Raw genomic sequence first — 23,574 nt, forward strand, 5'->3', positions numbered from 1 at the left:
AGGTTAAACATTGTCCTAATGGGCTACAATCAAGATGGCCGCCAGTACACTCAGCCCTTAAGTACAATAAAACTTGAAGCTAGTAATTTTGTAAGTACTATAGCTGTGAATTTTGAAGTACTAGCATACCTCGGTGCGACACACCTGGTGTACTCGTAGTACAACCTCTGTCGAAACTGAAACTATCATTTTCAGTCAATTTAGAATATCAAGTGATCAAAATGTTGTATAAAACAATAAATAACTGTTTAATATTTACAAACCCTTAAGAGAGTAGCAGACCTTAGAAACGTTATGACTCACAAATATCCCTAGATCTAAACTCAAGTTTTCTTAAATCCCAATATGCTAAACTGCACTAAAATTCCAGAAATCTTCTTACATTACGATTCATTTATAGAACCCCCGTTACATTTAAATACTTAATTTTCTGTCAATCATTTAAGAGGTCAATGTCACATTACGCGTATTTGACGTCGCGTTCGGAATGCAGTGACTGAATTACCAGTACGAACGATTGATGAACAGATGAACGATTACCAGTAACGTAAATGGATCTGGGTACATTTGGCGATCGGCGGCAGCGATTCGGACGCGACTAGGAGCGATCGCAGTCGCAGCGACACACGCTCACCATGGAAGCTGTCACATTTAGCTTTCAAGTCGCTACAAATCTCCTTTCTAAGACCCCCTTATTCAATTCAACAATTTGAAACTTCCATTCAACAGGCTAGTCGATCTCAATAAACAATTTTTGTTGCGCCTCTTTGTTTATTTGTGTCAGTTTTATTTTTAATGTACTATTTGAACTGGTCATTTGTGCAAAATTCAATACAAAATTATTTATGAATGAAATTAGTAGCGTAATATTTAATAAATGAGAGTTTTATGGTTCTTAGTTAGAAGTTACAAGTATAATTTAATAATGTAATGGAATGCTACGACCAGAAGTTTTATCCTATTGTAACAATGATCTAAACACTTTCCATATCTTACTATTTATTGGTCGTTGAGTTATGGAAGATATCACATTTTGAAGATGTGAACAACAGCTTTTAGTTTTACTAGTGAAGTGTATACATTTTAAGTAGATATTTAGACGGTTTGGTAAAAAAAGATGGAGGTTTTATCCTGAATAATCAATATAAATAGATATAATATAATATAAAAATTATGAAGAATAAAACTTAAAATGTTTGAATGAGCATTAAGTATATTTTTTAAATTGAGACATCTACCATTACTCAATAAGAGAGTAAATGTAAATTTTTGGAGTTTAAATTTTTTTATTAAAATCAAGGCGGTCACCTGTACAGGCGTCCTTAAATTTACTCCAATCATTCTTCTTCTGGTATACGTATAATTAATGGTAACTTAGTATCCTTATTAGTAATTCCATTCCTAACACAAGATAATACAGTTATCAAACGATGAAGCTCTCAAACGAAAATATGAAAAACGGTTTTCCCGAATTCCATTAACGAATTTATTTTAGTATGTACGGTACGGTACTGGCCTTCAATAAGTAGCTAGCATTCTATTTATTAGGTAAACGCCAAATCTTCTCTTTCTTGAGTAGTATCTCACATCAATAGCTAGTCTAAGGCTAAATTCACATTAATTTATTATGTGAATCATTTTAAAGTGAAAAATATTCAAACCCGCTTGAAAATGTTTATAGACCGCAGTTGAGTTTTCATCCGTGATCTCTCGGTTATGAAACCGCAGCCTTACTCCTAGGCTACGGAAAAAAATCTAATCGAGAATGAGTATTATGAGCGAATTTGCCTATCCTATGAGTATTTCCAGTGTGAAACTCATATCCTTATATCCTACCATTTTCCCTGGACCTGATTTCAAAATGGCCCAAACCTTTTTCTTGTCTTCTAGAAAGGTCTATCAAAGGGCTGTGACTAAAATTGCAATCAAAACAAAATGGCAAATCAAAATCAAAACAATCCATTTGAAAACCAATAGTGCCCACCTTACATGATGTTGTCATTCGTATTTAGAGTCATAAAAACAGTGGCCACACTCCTTACAATTATAATAACTAGGCAAATAATCATGAATATGTTCGTGACGGATAACTTTTTACAAATTTATATTTTTTTTTATCCTTCTGTTACACCTAGAAACTTTTGTTTTTAAATTAAAGTGAGGTTAAATTCGTGAACCTTCCTGCAGTGCTTAGTGTCAGACTACCAATAATAGGATGGAGATGTAGAGAACTAAGGGTATAGTCCGGTCAATTTAGCCCAAAAATAGGGGTAACCTTGCATTAATTCCCAGAAAGCTGAAAATTTACATATATGTTAAGGACACCGCTGTTATTACATTGTGAACAGTCACCATCGATTCCATGTCTGCCAACATTTTTATTCAAGGTCAAATTTCGCAAAAATTGGGTTTTTCAAAATTTTTTTGCGAAACGGTTAGTTTTATGATAAAATATGTTAGACAAAAATTGTGGATCATGCAATTATCTACAAAAGTTGTCCTTACGCCTTTTTTTCATAACACTAACCATTTTTGATAAAAAACAATTACAAAATTTTCTCACGCTTTATTGTCCATAATAAGCATGACTGAGCTGTCTCAGAGAAGAGAAGCCGCCTTAAAAATACCGTGAACTCAAATTTTTACCACGTCACAAGACAAAGTAGGGTGAACTATCTGGCAGCGGTTGATTTGAAATAGTCGGAACTGTTGCATCAATCGCAGAGCAAGTATTATCTCAAGAGCCGGTACTCAAAGGAAGCTGCGCTCTAACGCTTCCAGGAATAATCAGCAGCCCCTAGAGTCGTGGCGGTGCTCACGTAGTATCGGCGTATGTGGGTCAGTTCAGTTGCAGGCGCAGCTTAGTCACTACTTGATATTTGTTAAAGCTGCCTACCAGAGCCTCACCGTCACATGACAGTGCCACGGTGAGTCACTCGAACTCTGTGAATCCCAGCCTGACAGCGTAGTTGTCTTCCACCATCCGCTCAGTTGGTTGCAACAATGCTTGGTTGTCGGGCCTGTGCGATGCTTGTGGTCGGTGATGTGGTTGTGCTTGTTTACTGCCTGCGATACCATTGTTGGAAAACGATATGAAGGACTTGTCACAGGTAAATACAAACAAACAGTTAATCATTACCAATACCAATGACGTTTATTTATTTTTGAAATTACCACGTTTACGATGTTTAAAATACCATATCTTCCTGAATATTATATGAAATTAGTTAACGCATGTATAATACAACAATTTTCAACTGAAGCTGGCGAAATGAGAAACGTTGTTATTTACTGACGAATCGAAAACTACATGTTTGAAATTGTAATATTGTTCTGTTTTGGATTGAAGCATTTGATCCAGCATTACATTAAAAATAATAAAATTTAAATAAGTAGTTTTATGTTTAATTTAAAATACACTTGTATATGCTAACTAACCTAACATTTGAAATAGTATGATTTTCAGGCTTGATTTACGTTTTAAATATGTTTTTCATGTCTGCAATGAATGAATAAGTAAATTGTTCTTGCACTATTTTTCATGATGGGTTAAGTTTTTTACTCGTTCTTTCAATTAATTGATCATCGACACAGTTTTTCCCTTTCTTTTTCTTTTCTATGGCCTAAATAAATAGCTTTTTTTATACATATCAAAGATAAAGAACACTTGTCTTATTCAACTTTTTTCTTCCAAATATTTTGCGCTTAAAAATAAACCATAATATTAGAACTGTCTAAACTACTACTTACTATACTAAGTTTATGGGCTATCGTATTCAAAATCTTCAAGAAATTCATATTTATAGAACAGCTTTTCTGAATTTAGAAAGAGATTGTAATTCGCTGGTTAAAACTTAAGGAATATTAGCCTACCAACGTCGTTTTTCGTAAGAGACGTATCATTTGTTGACATTTTTAAACTTCTGTCCTCAGATTCGCCTGGTTCTTAAAATCCTCTGGTAAATTTACCTGTGGCACAACCTAACCTTTACAGGATCACTCTTATACAATAAAATCTATGCAAAGTAGATGCTCAGGTGCGTGGCAACAGGTCAGTTCAGGATAATAATAATAAAAACAGATGTAATTTTGCCTGACGATTAATTTAAAATTAATTTCTAGATTAATGAGTCTATAATTACCTAATTTAAACGTCCGAGCTCCTCTTACCAGAACTTCTTGTTCAGTACCAATTACAACGCAATATGTTCAATCATTCATCATTGGGTGAAAATACAGTGTTCCAATGCGGACAACCATAAAGATTTACTTTTTTATTGTAATAATCTACTTTATTCGTTGAACCAACCAACCTTTTCAAAATGTCTTAAGATTTTCAAGTGTTGTTAAAAGAGTATTTGTATTTTTAATTTTACCTCAGAACGATACCCTACTCTAAACTAAGACGTGTTTTTCTATTTAAGTCTGAATACTCATCTCAGTATCGCCAACTGTAATGTCGAAATAATTCAACATCTTTTTGTAGATCTAGGAATATTTCTGGAATGTTTGCATGGTCTTTGCCAACCGTAAGGAATAAAATCGAGAAAGCAATTAATTCATTTCAAAATTGTTTTCAGTTACATCCAATTTTTCCTCTTTATTTTAAATGCTGAGATTAAAAATTAGTCACTAAGAAGTTCAAATTTCACTAAAAAGCCATGAGTAAATAAATAGAGCAGCTGCGTTACAACGTACTCTTGTCTGGTATCTCCTGTGTGGTCGTATACGATCAATGACTATACAGAATAAGACGCGACTGCACTCTGCTGGCGATACACCGAACTATTTAGTACAATGATTAACCAGCCGGCGAATGCTGCCACCTAGTATCGTTTAGTTGAACTGTTCTCAAAATACGATGCTCCTACACTCTGCCGGCGATAACCAAACCATTTAATTACAATCAGACGCTAGTGAATACTGCCACCTAGCGTTTGTTGAACTCTCAAAACTCACAAGTCTTGTTTTTTATTACTTTAATAAGAATCTCGCTGAAAAAGCAATGATGAAATGTACAAAAATAAATAGAATGTTATATTCACTAAACGAGTTATTATTCTTTTGTATAACATAATAATAATTATTGGTACCTTAGTTCAGAGACTATTGTACTCTTGTATGATGTACTCATTTTGTTCTTCAATTGAATTGTATCTTTGCACAGAATGTTTATGGCATGGTGTATTGTTTTTAAACAATACATTTTCAAAATACGTTAATAATATATTTATTTTAGTATTTTATATGCACATAGTTATGGAGCACGTCCACGTATAGCATATGAAATTCGCGTTTGAAATATGTATACATTTATAGATAAATTTATGAAGATGAATCCCTGCATTTTACCTAAAACTAACGGATTAAATTTACATGCTACCTTTCTTTATTGTTATCATCTCGTATTTTCTGTGACCTACAACAACCGGTCAGGAGGAATTTGTCCGCTACTTATCTTTCGATAATTCTGGTTTAGCATTGTTTTATTACCCAAATAACATCAAGTAATCCGGATTAATGTTGGGCGAAACAAGTGGAAGACAAAACGTAGTGTGGGGATAAAACGATCAAATTTAACTAGCTATTTTATAAACATTGGCCGTAAATCTTTAAACGAAATAAAAGATTGGTTGATTTTTATATTACCAGCAACATAATCGGAAATGAAGGACAGTAATTAGTCAAATCGAAATGGAATTATAGGATGGACCTATAGGCTACCCACAACACCTCTTGAGTGTACCGTGACTAGCTGTCTTTAGCTTATTATATAATTATACAAGTTGTTATCTGCTGCTTTGACCGCAATTTCCTGTTGAATAGTAGGAACGTCATAGGCACATCCTTTATAAATGGCAAACCAAGCACTCCATCGATAGATCGGAAGATAATACCACCTTATGGCCCATTTATAATAACCCTACTATATTAATACGCCAATATTTGCATGTGTCAACGAGCTAAAGAACAGAAAATCCAAAAAGTAAATAACCTTGGATGCTTGGGGCACATTAAGAAGCGAAATTGCACCAAATCGTGTTCCATGATTCCTGAGAATATCACAAAATAAAAATTTAAATTTGCTTCGGTTTGACACTACTAGAAGATGAACTCCAATTATATTGAAACCTGTGTTAAAACATAACATTCATATGATGAAATTAAACATACGTTACTTTTTTAATCGTTTAATTATTGTAGTGCTTAAAGGTTATTGTTTGTTTTTTCCCAACACTTTTTTTCCCGTTTTGATTATTTCACTTCATACTCTAACGAATTTTTGTATGTATTACATAGTTTATTTAGGGAAAGAAATAACGGCGTTGATGTGAAAAAAAGTTTCTAGATAAGCGGCGATCTTAAAAAAAAAATAAAATGGAAGCTTCAGTAAAAATCATACAAGAGGACTTTGTCCCTACAGAATCAATAAACCCGGATGGCAAGTTGAAAACCGGATTTATACGGAAGGACTACGGTACATCCTCCGATTTGGTTATCCTAACAGCTGATGTTTACGCTCAGAATGAAATTATATCAGACTAAATCAAACTCAAATGTTTACCCAGCAACGCAGCACGCTTTTAATGTTAAATTCTTTTTGCGCCATTCATAAAACAGGCCTGACGCTTGACTGTCAATACTGTTGTATACGTAGGTTTTTTGTTTCTTGAAAGACATGATTTTGAGGCCTTTAAGTTAAAATTGAAATAGCTTTTGTAAGCACTATTGAATTTAAAGGTTAATCTAGTGAGCAGAAATAAAGCGCAAGGCTCATTCTTAGTAAATAAGGTCCAATTTTAAATTGGATATAGTAATGTTATCTGGTAAGGAAAATAATGAAGCATTTATTTTGTGATATAATACAACATTTACGTTACACAGGTTCAATTAACCTAATGGATGCAAGGGTATCGATATAAATGCGCTTCATATCTTTAGCTTGGCTTTCTAAACTAAAAGAAAATGTATCCTAGTGGATAAGGTATAAAAGTTGTAACATTTACATTTTAAAAACTGTTCTGTTTTCTTGTTATAAATGTACGCTGACATCGTGCAGTGATGTGCATTCACACAATACTAGATGTTAGGTCACATCGTCATAGACTGAACCTATATGAAAATCTTTCATCTTATACTGGACGATGTTTTTTTTATTGTTTTGCCAAAAACATTAAAAATGAAAAACAAATTCTCGATCTTTTAAATCGAAATTAATAATCACTTTTAACAAATAATGTGTTTTATGATGTAGATGAATTTAGACTATTTCTAAAAACCAAACTCAAATTCAATTTAATTTGTAATATTCATTAATTGATTTTTTTTTATTTTAGCTACAAATCTATTAACAATAAAGTTAATATAAACATCTGTAGGTCATATTTCGGCAAGAAACCAACCCTTATTTCGTTACCGTACTTTTACATTAAAATGTTATATTATTAACTACTTTAAAACAATCAAAATTCAAATTGTTTGGTAGCATTGATACCAACAATATTGTTGTAAACGCAATAAAGAATTAGTTTTTTTAATTATCCACTAAGGATGTTTTTATGGATTTTACCCACTTACCCACAAAATTACCCACTTTTCCAGAGTTATCTCAATCATTTGGCGTGGAATGGTCCATTGAGTAACACCTAAAAGTAAAAATAGATGGGGTTATGACATTAGATAGATCAAATAATTTAAGTTGACAAAATTGTGGAACTCCAAATGTTAAATTATATATGTTTCAATCTAGTTCCCTCAGCTTTGTAATATAAATATAGAGAATAAAAGTAGTGTGTTTAGGTACATTTTGGAAAATTATAGTGCATATATGCTCATATATAATAAAAAATAAAAGCAAGCGGAAAATATACTAAACTTAGCCAAACTTTTATCGCAAGACCAAAGAACGTGAACGTGGTATAAGTGTCATTGCAATCCATTCAGGGTTCAAGTCTGAGGGTTAATTCTTCTGCATAAGAGCAGGCTGTATTGGCAGCCATTTTGATTGTAGCCCCATAAGAACCAAGGGCGGATCCTGTACTGATTTTCGAAGGGCCACCTTGGGTTAGTTTACTAATTCAATTATATCTTTACTATAACAGATGATTTGCATTTCAATACAACAAAAATGTTTAGAAATGCATTTACTGATACTCTTAGTTTAGTTCATGTTAATTTTATTTTTCATGGTGACAATACGAGAATAAAGTTTTTTTCATAAGAAAATCTTTTCAAAATCTCTGGGAGGGGGGTGGGGGCAATGGCCCCATTGGCCTTTCCTCTGGGTACGCCACTGTTAAAAACAATGTTAAAATTGCATGTACTTTTACAACCTTATTTTTAGACGTAGGATAGTGGGAGATGTCCTCTTATTTTAGATACAATTAATACGCATCCTACTCTTTCGTACATTTTTTCATACTTTTATTCCCTATTTAGAAACAAAGTTCAATATTTTTTACGTCATCGTTAAACTACTGTAAAGGCATGCACTTTCCCAAAAATAAATAAAATTAAAAGCGTTTGTATGCGTATTAATTATATCTTTAAATGGAGACAGACAACTTCCATAACGCTATGATTAAAAATAATGAAGAAAAAGTGTGGGACTTTTCACCACAGCCGTTCTTAAAAACTCTCTAAAGATTTTATATTTATGTTTCTATGTAAAATACTTTAATCCATTATCTCTGTTCATTTTTGTACAGGGTTATAAGATAATTATAAAACTTTCTCTCATTCGTCTATGTACATCTTGCAATGAACGCCTGCAATTTTGTGTAACGCTAAAAGTACAGGTTTGCTCGTTGCGTCTTCAACTTATTGAAGGCGATTGCACTAATTCAATCGGACAGTACAACGTCGATTACACTAGATTATTATCTGCCATTTGATAGTAAACTAGCTCAATGTAATCATTTAAGATTGATTAAAAGCTGGACGAGTTGACTGTAAAAGAGCTGGGGAAAAAAGTTGAAAGCCGTCCTATTTTACTGGCCAAGCTTTTGAGCGAGGTCACTAGCAACCTAGCGTGTGCCTTGACAACTAGCCAAGTGCAATCACGCTTTTAGAGAGTCGGCTGGTCGAATCAATCAAGTGTCGAACATGGAAGTAGTTCTGGCGGAAGTTGTTTAGTTAGCAAAAAGTCGACCACTAGCGCTCTGTAAGATTTGCCGGTTAGTAGATAGTTGTGTTATCGGACAGTAAGGAATGAAGCATGCCTGGTAGTTCATACCTTTATCTAAGATTCAATCTCTGAGTCACAGCATTCCATGTTAATACTTAGAACACACTGCGCGATTTTGCCCGACTGGTTTATGGAGTGCTTCATCTAAATTCTTCTTAGAACTGATAACTGATATGTTTTAACATTCCAATAGGTCTCTTACTGTTTCGTTTATTTCTCTACTTTTGATTTTAAACCTTCTTAATGACTCGTTTTATTATCTGTTAAAAAAAATTTAAATCGGGTTTAAACTAATTTTCCAATGTTATACAGACCAGGAAAACATTTTTAAACTGGATGATAATCCAACATTTTAAAAGATCCAATCCTAAGTGACACACAACTCACCAAAGTTTCCCACAACATTAACTGTAGAATGCGTTTTATCGTGGACAAAAACAAAAAAAAAGTTATACACCACATTTTTTTTAAATTGACCAGCAAGTACAAAATTATATTATACAGTTCTTACAGACTGATAACTTCATGTAGATTAATGAACCTATAGATATTGTCCTAAAGATTTTGGATTATGAATTGTTAATAGCCTATTATAGGATAATAATAATATAAGCCTTATAATAAGGCACTTAAAACTATAACGGAGCGCAGTCATGCCGTAATACACTGCCTCTATCTGAAATTATATCTTTATTATCCATGAACCAATAAAGGTTAATACACTAATATAATAGTGTAGAGCATGGTATTAAGGTGACGTGGAGTACATGTAAAATACAGTATAGAGTAACCCAGGTCTTATTTATTTAGTTTTTATTGAAATGCTAAACTTACTACTAACTGCATTGCAGTATTTAATTCTATCTAAGTATAAACAGTGCAAAAATTCCCTCCACGAGAAGTCTAAATGTTTTAATTTGTAATACTAATAGCAAACTTATATAATACTAGATGTTACCCTCGGGTTCGCCCGCAATATTGTTATTAGGCTAAAAGTCTGTAGTCAGTCTACTTAGTCAAAGCACTTATGATGTAATATAATGGTCCTCTGTGATATTTTTTTAAGTAGGCATACGACGAGGTAAAATTCGCCGTTCAAGGTTATACGATTAGAGCGTATAAGAGCTTTTTGGTTTAAATGAATTATATTTGCGATGCCACAGCCGAGTTTTCCTTGTTTCCCCAGTAAACAAAATCTACATAGGTCTCAAAAACCTACTTTGGTTAAAAAAAAAAACAAACACTTAAATAAAGTTCCTTGTGATCTAATTCCGGTTTAATATATTACCGGTGCCATAGTTGAGATTACCTCGTTGTCCCTATGAAATATATGTTTACCTACTTAGGACAGAAGGCTACCTTGGTCAAAAAAATGTCTGGTACTTTGGGATTATACCGACCACACCCAGACATGAATCGTTATTTCACATTTCGTTTCTACTGATTACTAGATTAGCGTATAGAACAATATTTCGTCAATATAAAACAGGAATTGTCTTATCGCAAACCCCTCCCCATCCTCAGACAGAGGTCAAAGTCGAGCGTCTAGTAGATAACGTGATTGCAGAGTCTCGCCGCCCGTTCAGCTGGTGCATCGCTTTGTTGTACTTCCGTGTTTTACCTCTACATTTCTCCAAACACAAAAATTCAACAAAAACAAACATTTACCAAACTAAACTCTTTATTTAAAAAACACTCAAAACTTGTTTTTTATTCTTGATCACATTCCGCCACCCAAAATGCGAGTGCCTCCGGCCATCAGCGCGGGCTTTGGCAGCACCTTTGGTGCTGCCCCGCGCTGATGTCGACGAAAGAAAAACATCCCTCGAGATAGTACCTATCAGTAAAATATCAAATTCTAGAGGGGCTAATCAGAAATATAAATTGAATTGTAATGGAAAGGTAATTATGTACCGTGCAAATCACGTGATGCCGCGCGGCCTGCCGTAATCAGGATTCTCGAGAAAGATAAGATAACAGCGACAACAATACCGATCACAATACCTGGAAATGCTTGTAAGTTTGTAATTTTGTAATTGAAGAGTTGTTTTTTCGTTCTATCATGTTTGTTTCTATAAATTTCTATTTTTGTGTTCTTCATACTGGTGTGGTCGGTATAATCCCAAAGTACCAAATGTCTACTTCCGCGCATTTAAATTTACTTCTGGTCTAATATATTTACGGTGCCAAATTTGAGTTTGCTTTATTGGCTCGGTATATAAAGCTGGCTATATGGGTGTGTGTAGATTTAGGAATCCTGCTCTTGTGAAACAGTTTCATTTCCGGTCAAAGATATTTCCAGTGGTATAGTAGAATATGCCACGTTGTCCTGATGAATAGATTATATGTAAACATGTAGGCCTGAGAAATCTACTTCTGTCGAAAAGTGTCTACTTACGTCTCTTGCAATCTTCTTCCGATCTTAGATATATCCAGTGACATAATTCGTTGTTTGCCTTGTTGTCACGATGAAGAAAAAAATACATACATACATAGGCCTGAGAAATCCACTATGGTCAAAATCATCTATTCTCGCTACAAGGAGTAAATCCTTAGGAAGTTTATGCAACATTTCATCAATAATTTATACTCTTGTTTTTCGGACTGTAATAATGTCAAAGAAGCCAACCAGGTTTGAGTATCTAGACATTCTTGGACATACAATTCACAGTTATTATGAAACATAAAATAGTGGTTAAATGAATTAAACATATGGTTGCACTGTCAAAATCAATGTTGGCAAAAACAGCTGATTACATTTCACAGGATCTTTCAAGTTATATTTCATATCTTTAGACACTAAGATGGGTTTTTAGCTACTTTAGAGACTAGTGGGGCGTAGCCCAGTTAAGAGTTTCGAAGTAATAATTAATAGGCATATATTCAGCAGGAGCCCTAAGAATGCCCTTGCAAAATTTCAGTATAAGGTTGAATATTTTATGCGTAAAAGCAAAAGAAACAAACAAAGGCACTTTCGCACTTATAATATTATGTATAGTGGAACCCAAATATAAAAGTTGCTTTTTACATGTCGAGAGATTGTGCTTGAGAATACTATAATTACTTTAAATGTTGTATTCGTGATTTTAGTATCGGAAAGAGACAGCGATAGATAAAGAACAAAATTTGTTTTATCGCATCATTAAAGAATTTCTCTAAATGGTTCTTTATAGCTAGAACACACATGTTTCTCTATTTGAAGCACTTCTTTGAAGAATGAATATAATATGAATATGTTGTTGAAATAGAATTCTCCAAAACAATATTCAATACAAACATAAAATGCAGTCACCAGTATAGCTCATAAAACAATGTCGAGAAAACAGCACGATTTAATTTTTGATAGACGATGAATACTGTTGAAACCAATTTGTAGGTAGCACTGAAAAACTGACAATACGTAGGGAGTTGATATAATCACAGATCAGAACAGAGGAGTTTCCGTCAGCACTAAATTGTAAGAAACCTGTGAAGAAATGGATCATTCGTGTTCTGTACAGGTTCAGTGACAGATATTTATTTGAAACCTCGTGCTTGCTATAGCGAAATCCAAAAGAGCTGATATTTCATTTTGGGTATCTCTAGCATTTTCAATCACTAGAATCGTTTGCAGATTGAATAATCCGTTAGTCTGTTGAGAAATAAAACAAATCATACAAAATAAAAAAGCAGCGGTCACAAAACTGATCCCTGAGGCATTCCAGTCTGACCACCAAGAAACTCAAAATAGTCATAGTAATCTGAGGAGTCACACACCGAACACGTTACGGTACTTTCTTCAGGAAATGTACGAATTAAACCACATGTTCCTCTGACACCGCACTGTGGCAGATCCATGATTTTGTTTGGGGGGGGGGAGCTTTGATAACTGGGAGTATTGAATGTCTCAGGAATATTGAATGTCTCAGGAGTATAGAATTAAAAATTGTTTAAAGGCAAATGGTGTATTGTTAACGCTTCCAATGTATAATAATATTTTAGAATTTTAATCATTAATTATAATAAATATTTATTCATATAAAAAGAATGTATGAAAGGTTACCAAACTCTCTTTATCCTTCATTTGAGGACAGGGTGAGGGGGGTCAAATTACTCATCTTATAATCGTTACTATCACAGCAAGAATCCATTCACTCATGAGTAAGCTGACCCATGGTGTCAAACACCTTACTTGGGTTACAAAAAAATAGTGTTGGTACAGAGTATCCACGCTCACAAAACATTGGAAGAATAGAAGTAAGTATTGTTAAGCACATCTCATTGTGAGTTTGACATTACTAAATTTTATCAAGAAATCGTAAAAGCCTGTTAAATCCAAATGTTCGAATATCTTTCACAATTAAGGCAGTAAAGAGATAGGCCTTTAGTTATTGAAATGATTTGTAATTCACCAATACATACGCCCGAAGTTTTTCGTAGACATTATCATACATATGAAGAAAAATCACAATTAGCCTACAAATTTGTATGGAGGTAGGAAAAATTATATTTTAGTTATTAGTCTGGTTTAGTATAACTTAAAACATTCAGGTTTTAAAAATTTTTTGAGTTATCTAAGAAATCAGTATTGTGCATTATTATTACTTTTCAATATTCAGTACTACAAACAGCTGTTATAAATTGTATTCTTTCTCTACCATGTATGAACAATACAATGTATGTGTTGTATACGGACAAGTGTTTCTACTCCATTGCTCTCCTTCCTGAAATTGTTTCATGAACGAAGGCCACATCTACAGCTATTGACAAGATTGCTCACCATGTAGGTATCGTTGTGGATGGCCTAGAGAGGCAGGAACCGATACTCTGAGTTTTTCTAGACTTGTCAAATGCCTTTCACTGCGTATATTTTCATATTATTATCTTGAAAATAATGAGATATATGTGTAATACAGGCGGTTTTTCACTCTTGTGGCTGGAGTAGTACCGAAGTAGTAGCCTAACCTATGTTGGTACATTCCCTCGTTATGGACTTCCGCAGGGACTGAGTTTAGGCCTGTTATTAATTTAGATCTCTACAAATTACCTCATATTCTTCATTACCTACTAACCAAATCGTTTGCTGTTAAAGTTTTACTATGTTCTACTGGTTGAAAAACAGCATGGGTAAACTTCTTGAAATGGAAGTACTGAAGACTAAGTATATTCATACAACAAAAACAACAGTCGAAGCTAAGAAGTCAAAATTAATCTAAAAGTTTATCTGAAAGAAAATTGGTGATTGCACAAATACAATTTTGTAAACATTCAAACGCTTTTTACAGATCACAAATAATTGTAAGTCATGTTATGCTTTACAATTGCAATCAAGTTTATTTTGCTTTACGTTAGAGTCCATGGAGGGGTGGTACAGATAGTCGAACAATTTTGTGAATTAGTGCCCTTTATTTTCAGTTGAAAGGAAAGAGGGATTGTTCCGTTTTTACACTATGTAGAGTAGGTTTACAAGGTTTTGGTAAAAAAAACTTTCATGATCAAGGACGTAGCCAGTGAGGGGGTCCAACGGGTCCGGACCACCCATATTTTCAGTAAACGATTGTTATTACTTAAATAATTCAGTATTACTAACATGTACTGTAGAAAGATCGTTCTCAACGAAGAAACGGGTCAAGAACCTTTTAAGGAACAAAACGGAGCCTTACTCTCTGTCCACAACTGGAAAATATCAGTTGTCTGGAAACCCCCCCCCCTCCCCAACATTTGTTCCTGGCTACGTCCTTGTTCATGTAGGAAGGGAACACGCCACAACAACACAACACGCCATAAATGAAAAAAAATTAGGCAAGGTTTGTCCAAGATTTTTCTTTTTAAAATTTCGTGTTTGATCAGAAAGAAAAGATACACTTGAATCCAGGTTGCTGAATGTTCATATAATAGATCAGAATTGTCCCTCATTTACCTGCACGTTGACCTAACTGTGTAGCTTAAAAAGTAATTTATAATACTTCATAAAATCCTTAAGTTCTGGATTTTACAAACATCCTGAGTTATTTTCGGTGTAATACTAAGTGATGGGAAGTGTTACAATATACACATTTGTGGGTTGGTCTCTAGTGGGTTGTCTGTGGACCAGCATCGTCATCCACTCGTGAGGTGCCGATGACGCACATAGTGGGTTAGTAGAAGCGTGTGGGTGGGTTTGGACGCACCGCTGTCATCTTACTTGCCTGCCTGCCATTGTAAACACGTCCAACAATACTAGCTGTGCATGTTAAGTTTTGTCCTCCATTCAGTTTATCCTCATAGTAAAATTGTTGTAATACAATTTAAAAGAAAATCATTTATGACCCAAAAAGTGACTTACAAATTCAACAAAGTAATTAAGACTTTTCAGTTCTGATAATCTATAATTTTTAATAAAATAATTTACTACATAATTTATTACATTGGTATTCTTACACTTTAGGCACATCTATATTTATTTGATCTGCTTCATCTGTTAGTCGACTGTCCAAATCATGAAACATTTACTTAAACGCTAGAAACTCTAAATTTATATTGTATTTGTGCGTGTGCGTATGTGTGTATAAATGACAAGACAGTACATTATAAACTGGGCTCCAACTCAGGTAACATAAAAATTACACACTTTGTCAAATTTAAGGTCACTGTCGAAAGACGGGATGTGCGATCCACTTACTTCTTAAGAACCAAAAACGAGTCAAATTGCCCAGCTTGGCTTATGCGTTTAGATAATGCATATAAACTACCTATTTATTTTATACAAAAACGTTAAAAGTATATCAATTTGACCCATAACCCATTATAACAATAATTACTTGTATTTATTGAGCGGACAACTGAACTCAAGCAATAGTTAATACAAATATAGATAGGCCTACTCTTGTATTTAAAGTAAACCGGAAGTATTAGGAAACATCATGTCATTATTTATAGAAATGGAATTCCACAAATGAGTATGGTGTAAAATTTAGAATATTTTTTGCCAATACTAAAAACAATTTGTATTTTCGTTACAAATACAAGATATTTGGCATTGATTACCAAGATAAGAATAATTATCAATTAGTTTTTGTCACGAATCAAACAAGAGTAATAGATATAAGTTAATTGTGTCTAAATGCATATGAGGGTGTTTTTAGTATACGTGAACTACGAGTCACAGTACTCATACTTACAGCAAATGATTGCGTCATTGTGTAATAGGCAAGTACTGCACGGCAGTTTGTTTGCATAAGGCTACGTCAGACGGCTAAACAAACTGCTGTAATAATTTGCTTTAGTTTACTAAAGTTTTAAACTACAAGAGCATACTCGTGTCTACATATATGCCGGTACGTTTTAGCGCATGTATTTCATCTCAACAGGATAGGCCAATATTTAATTCTAGACTATAAATAAATATAGCGTGTATGAATTAAGCAGCGAATATGAATCGCCCTTAACAAATTAACTAACTTGCTTCTAACAATGTACATAAACATTTCAACAAAATAATACAGCTAATTTAATAATCTATTTTTTTAAAGTACAACAAAATATTAATTGTATGAACATTTATTGAACTGAATTCATTTAAGTAAATCTTATAAGAAGGTTCTACTTCATTGCTGAGGTGTAAAATAATCTGGGAAAATGTCATGACAGCAATAGATTAATACTTAAACTTTCAGTTTCGTGCCAAATTCCAAACAGTCGATACTAATTTCAGTGGCACTAAAACTGTTTTACATTGGGTGGAAAAGATAATATAACATCTGTTTGTACTATGTCAAACACACCAACAACTGGTCGAGTTCGTATCTCTTCAGCGAGAAACAATGAGTAGTGAGTGTACTCGTAAAGCGTCAATACCACAAGTCATCATAGATTATCAATGATTGAGGAGTACCTCAGAGCTCAATGTTGGGTCCAATCATCTTCATACTCTATGGCGACTTGATATTATTTTCTACAATGAGTCGGCAACTCTTTTCGTAGATGATACAGCACCAATCTACGACCTGGACCAATGACTGCAGGTCTAGGCAGTACACTGAATATTTTGGTAAAATGGTTTGATGTTAAATAAACACAAAAGTCAGCGGGTCAAATTCAAAGCCAGACGAAACCTTAATATGTTCACAATGAATAGAAAATCGCAGTCTCAGAAATTTTGATGTCAATTTTCACACAACACTTAAAAAAAATGAGTTAATATTTTTACTATAGTGTTATAGTGTGCATAAGAGTGTTGGAAAAATATAACTTATTATGTTTTTAGTTAGAATTTATTTTAAAAGGCTAACTTAACTTTAGGGGTTAACTGGTGGGCTCTCAAGTTACAGTTTCATAATTATTAAGAGATCATTACCAAATATGTGTTTGAATCAAAATATAACTGTTCTATAAAACTGATGATGGCAATGGCAAGCACCAGATGAAATTTCGACTAGCTACATTACGTTTCTCGCATATTTTGTATAGAATTACTAATGACCGAAATAATCATAAAGGTGTTTCCAGGCATTATTCTAAATTACAACGATTATGATTGGCTTGAGCAAGAGAGTTTTATTGGGTACGAGAATTGATGTCGACGAACTACATTTTAAAATTCGAAGTGAAATTGCTGGGGATTGATATTACAGGTGGATTCCAATATGATCGTCAACCATCTAACCTAATCGTTAAACTCGATGGAATTACCCCACTACCGCCATACAACCATCAATTAAAAGTCGGATCGATAATTATAATGTTGAGAACTAAAAATAGCATCTACGTCTTTTGAAATAGCACCAGATTACTTACTGTGAAGAAACTAATCACGAACGTCAGCAAAACAATTCTTAGAGGAAATTATAAAGAAAACGTATAATTACCATGAATCCCAACGATTCCGACATTCTTGTTATTTGACTTTAAACTCTTGAGTTGCCTGTGCAGTGATTTCCGGTTAGTGAAGCAGGAAAGAATTGTGATATTTTGCAATCTATATTTGAGATATTTTGTTGCAGTTTCCTTTATAAAGTGCAGATAACACTTCGTAAACAATCTAAGTTAGTATTTTTATTGATTTTATAACACTGTTTGGTACCGTACTTGAATAGTTGTGCCAATAGTTTTATATTTAGCTAACAATACGTTGTTTGAAGACGATCATAACTTTTGTTCTAACTCAAATAGTGTCAACAATTCCTCTTTTAGTTCAATTATGACCGCAGAGGACAATGGGTTTTTATGAAAGGGACTATAAAATCCATGGCTAACAGTGACAACAGAAAATAAATAACTGGCAGTTATATGAAAACAAGCACTCATTACATGTTTAAAATCGTCTATAAAATCTTTAAAATCATGCTTCTCGTGTTTCTTTAGTCAATCCTATGTCGCCGTGTATCATAAAGCATTTCAATGAAGGAAATAATGACGCCACAGTCAGTCACTACTGTGTAAAGTGAAATGAGAGTTATGCTCAAACCTGCATTTCTTCTAGAGTGACATTTGGTGGCGGATCTCTTTTGTTTTGAGCAGGTGTTAATTTTGAGGTGCGTACAGAGTTAGTAGTCGTGCCAAGGCCAGTTCTTATCGCTCAGAATTGAAGACCATCTTGGAAGAGAATTTGGTTCCGTTTGCACCCTTCATAGGTCCAGATTTCATTTTAATGCCTGACAATACAACTGCAGTGACAGACTATCTCTATGTGTTTGCATAGAGATAGTGTTTCTATGTGGGGGTACTGAAACATTAGATTGGCCACCTAGGAGCCTGGATCTAAATCCGATTAAACACATCTGGGACAATTTTAAAAAGCGCATTAGAGCTCGAAGACAACCTCCAGAACACATTGCTGAGCTGAAAGTAGCTGCACAATTAGAATGATAAACGTACCACAGGAAGACATCCAACACCTGATCTCAGAGATGAAGAGGAAGCTTATGGACGTTATCAGAGCAAGGGGATGTTATACAGAATATAATTAAAATTTGGAAATTGTATTCTTAAAGGGTTTTTGTGTAGGTAACATTTTCTTGCTGATTGAAATTCTCCAAGTAAGTTTATTTTCGTTTTTATGTCATTAAAAATCGGGGTTTGAAGCATAGTATTACAGTATTATTCATATTATGTAACACAAATCAAGGTAAGGTATAAAAATAAGTGTTGTAAACATTTATTTATCTTTCAAATAAATGTATTAATATAAGTGGTGCGTGTTTGTCCAGGAGTGTATATGAAAAACACGATTCCAAGCCGATCACACTTTAGGTACACCAAGCATTTCGAGCTTTTCAGCGGTTTGCCGCCAATAGTAAAATGCATAATATTCTAAATGAATTCTTCCTCAAACTTCCATTTTTATCCGTGTTCTCTCATTTTCACAATTTAAAAAGCTTTCCACAAGTTTATTGAATTTGGACAGGACGACTTCTGTCGTCGGGTCAGTTAGTGAAAAGTACTAAGTATTTGGAGTGATTGGTACTAATCAGGTAACTATTCAAGTTAATGAATGTAACCATAAATCATCACACATGGCATGGCGGAAGTCTCGTTTAAAAGTCTACATGAGTAATTTGTTCCAGAGGTTATTTCGCGGGCATTGTTAGATTGCTCATGATCCAATCACACAATCAGTCAGCTCTTTCAAACAATAAACGTTGGCTAGCCCTAGTTATATTAAAGGTTGAACACGGTACATTAATCCTTCAAAGTTATCTGTTCCTAATATCAAATATCTATGAGGAAACAGTTCAGGTTCATTGTTGAGGTTATAACCGCCGTTCCTCAAAGGATTCGCCGCGGGGCTGGACAAGGAAATGTGGACCGGACTGGGAGGGAAGTGAATGTTTTTCAAGGTTGGCTGTTCGTTCTGCCCTTCGTTGTTTAAAAAGACTTCCTCTCCGTTTGTAATTGGTCCTATTCTGACAGCTAACATACTCTTACATATACGTACTGTGTTAGGATGCATTAGAGTTGCAACACGTCCGGTAATTGGCATATACGTAACAGCCTACACTGAACATTTGCACTTCCTTTCGTCGTATCTTTCAAAGACGAAGGAAGCTGGGGAATGAAAGAACAAGAGAAATGGAACTACCGGTACTACGTTAGTGAATGAAATAAAATTAGTTTTACAGTTTGATTTTATTTTGTCTGCGTAATTTATTTTTACAGTGCAGTATAGACCAAATAGCAGTACTAACCCTCAGTGGTGTGTCCACGATTTCAGTTTGGTGGGATGGAGAGAGGGCTACCCATCGCCTTATATGTTTTGCGATGGTGGAGATCGATTTTTTTCAAATATTATGTAATAAAGGTCCAGGGGTTTTTGAAAACATTTAATACACTCCAAGAAATGATAAGATGGATTATGTTTGAACAATATGTCGGATAGTATTAAATGTAATTACTATCACTCCCGATTTCCAAAATTATCGTTTTAATGGTTTTATGAACAGTATTAATAGGCACTTTTGCGGGGACACACACACACACGTATAAGTTTTCTCAGAGTTGCTACAAGTAGGCCTAAATGTTTTGACGCTCAGTAAAGTTGTAAGTTGTAACAAGGTTGGTTATTGCAAGCAAACGTGTTGTTACTTGTGTTTTCAGTTCAAGTTTATAATAATTTGTTATATTTTTACAACATGTTTGTTGTTGTTATTCCTGGCGTAAGCGTATCACATGTTGGTTTGGTTTTCATTTTAAATTATATTATAATTACAACTAGATTAGTTATCCACCTGAGGAAAAGATCACATTACACATCTCGAAAGGTCGTGCTACCGATTTTTGGAGCCACTGGACCATAGAAAATGTCGGAAAAGACCTGTCACATCCACAATTCATATTAAATGCTGTGGTTATATTTAACCTATGTAGACAAGCCATTATGGGCGTGAGTGTTTATAGTAAACAACATTATTAAAGTAATCAGTTTTAATACAAAATTTGTTTAAAAATATTCTACAAAGCATCTTTATTGTGACCTTTTCTAAAACGTTAAAAGGTTTTAATCAATTGTTTTTATACATACACCAGAAAAGCTGCCAAGGGATAAAAGTTGAATTAATATTTAAAGAAGCTAAATAAAAATTACACAATTTAAGTGAATTTTTGAATAATAGTGAAAAAAGAATTAAACTCATAATGAATATCCAAGTTTTGCTATAAAACGATAAAATATTTGGGATTTGTTCATGAGAAAGGATTAAAAAATTAAGGAAAGCTATATAAGCCACATAAATAAAAAACTTCTTTAGATGCATCTAACTGATGACGATTAGTGGTCAAGGGTCTGTCTTATGTCATTTCCATGGCAATGGCGATTCATAAAATACAACTCATCTCTTGATAACGTTACACCATGTGCTTAAATTAGCAATACAAAAGACTCCATTCATAATAAATTGGAACAGTTGTAAGATGTTTTAAGACCAGGAAAATAAAATATGGCTGGTATAAAAATATAGCGAACACTGGCCTTTATATCTTGCAAAATAATTTTTATGCATATTGTATTGATTGCTTAGTATAGTACATTTAATAAAATAATATGGTTGTTAAAGCAGGATATTGTTTTATGCCTATCATGACACTGCTGGAAGAGAAATAAATGTTAAATTGGTATAATAGTGTATTATTTTCCGTACACAATATATCATATATATTCCAAAAGGTTACTACTTGAAAATGTAAAGCACGATTGTTTTTTCTTAGCATTATGGTCGTACACAATAATTAATAACTGAGAATGTTCAAGCAGATTATATAAAACATGTTACATCTTGCACCATATCATGTTCTTATTATACACGCTTAAATATTAAAACATATGATTAATTTCAGTGGGTTGAACTTTTTAAGCTCAAACGTGGATTTTAAAACATATGCTACTGTACTATAGTGTAGGGTTTTCTGGTTCCTTTAGATTTTTTTTTTAAGCAATAATGAGTATTACAAATAATTTAATTAATCAAGTATAAATAAATAGATGAGAAGAAAAGTGTATCACATGTTTTGAAGTTTGATCAAATCATTGCACCTTCTCTATTATAAAGTTAGTTCGAAATATATACTTAGAACCTATTTTGTACAGTTAAAATGGTATCAGTTGCATTAACTTTTCAGAGTTGTATAAATATTTACAAATTCTTAAAAACTGTTTACGACATTCAGATCATTTTCTGTTGACCTGAAAAGCGCATGGTGTAACACCTCTTTAATAAAGAACAAGTAAATTGCAAGGCCTACTAAATTATGTCAACGCAAACCATTGAGTAAAACCAACAATGGGCTGCTGAGAGAGAAGGCTGTGAATATTGACAGTGACCTTGACTTTAATTGACTATTGGTGGCATGATATTGACTGAGAGTAATGCTTGTGTTTGGATATCGGCAATTCTAGTTTTAAAGCTCTAAGACTTGTGTATTAATGCATTAAAATTCCTATTGTCTAAACCTCCAGCGAAAGTCGGCATATCCAGACTAAACATTTGTTGAAAGATGGAATATCCGGGACGTTAAATAAAAACCCATCCCCTGTCAAGATCAGAAGATTTTGTGTTCAGAAGTGCACTTTTAGCACAAATAAATTATGCAAGTGAAGGTTAAAAAATTGTATAGTTGTCGAAATCTTTTATATTTGTGTTCCTAAGTTACTAATTAAAAGATATTCCTTAGGAAATACTTGTAGATAATAGTTGTAGATAAAAACAACTATTAAACACAATATTTAAAGTATTTTGTAGTTTTAATTATACATAGGTCTTAACTTAACTTTGTATGTAGTTTATTGCCTTGACCAATAGTCTTGATTAATTTATGGCTATTACAATGTATTCAATTCTTTTGAATCACTACATAATCAGAATAATAGGCCTACTACATAATAAATCAGAAGGACCAATTTGAAAACATAATATTTATTATTTACAATTAAATAATTTAGTGTAATTATTAAACTTTTGTTAAAATCATGTAAAATAATAATAACACATGTTCAAGCTTTTCGTTAAAAATATGAATAATATAACAATTAAAACCAAATCAGTTAAAAATAACAACGAAATCAACTGTTATAATGGTTTTAAAATATCTGTTGGAAATTAAGAACCAAAAATATTTAATGTTAAAATTTTAAACAATTGTTGCAAAATTGGCGGCAAGAACAGAACAACATTTTCAAAATCCCGTGTCACTGCCTAAACGATTTGTTTAATAGTTATATTTTGACTTTAATATGTACGTTTGTATACACGAGTTAAATGTTGTTGAGATCCTAACCTCAAACTGAATGTAGATATTTACACATTCAGATAAAAGTACGTTTCTTACATTCTTTCAAGCCTAGCTCTTTCAGATATCCCAGCGACGCATCATGGATTGATCAACAGATCAGAACACAATGGACACTAATAAGAAAGGTCCAGTGTGAGTGTTACCAG

The 23,574-nt window shown here is 33.5% G+C and overlaps 1 protein-coding gene across 1 annotated transcript in view; it reads left to right on the forward strand.

Annotated features, from left to right (window-relative positions):
- The first annotated feature begins 2,976 nt into the window (after positions 1–2,976).
- Positions 2,977–23,574, forward strand: part of LOC124353851 (protein cueball) — a 64,853-nt gene continuing 44,255 nt past the window's right edge. Inside the window, exon 1 of the mRNA XM_046803878.1 lies at positions 2,977–3,110. The gene's annotated coding sequence lies outside the window, so the exon portion shown is untranslated. The remainder of the gene's footprint in view (positions 3,111–23,574) is intronic.

The sequence above is a fragment of the Homalodisca vitripennis genome, chromosome 2, assembly GCF_021130785.1.
Source record: "Homalodisca vitripennis isolate AUS2020 chromosome 2, UT_GWSS_2.1, whole genome shotgun sequence".
Classification (NCBI taxonomy): Eukaryota; Metazoa; Arthropoda; class Insecta; order Hemiptera; family Cicadellidae; genus Homalodisca; species Homalodisca vitripennis.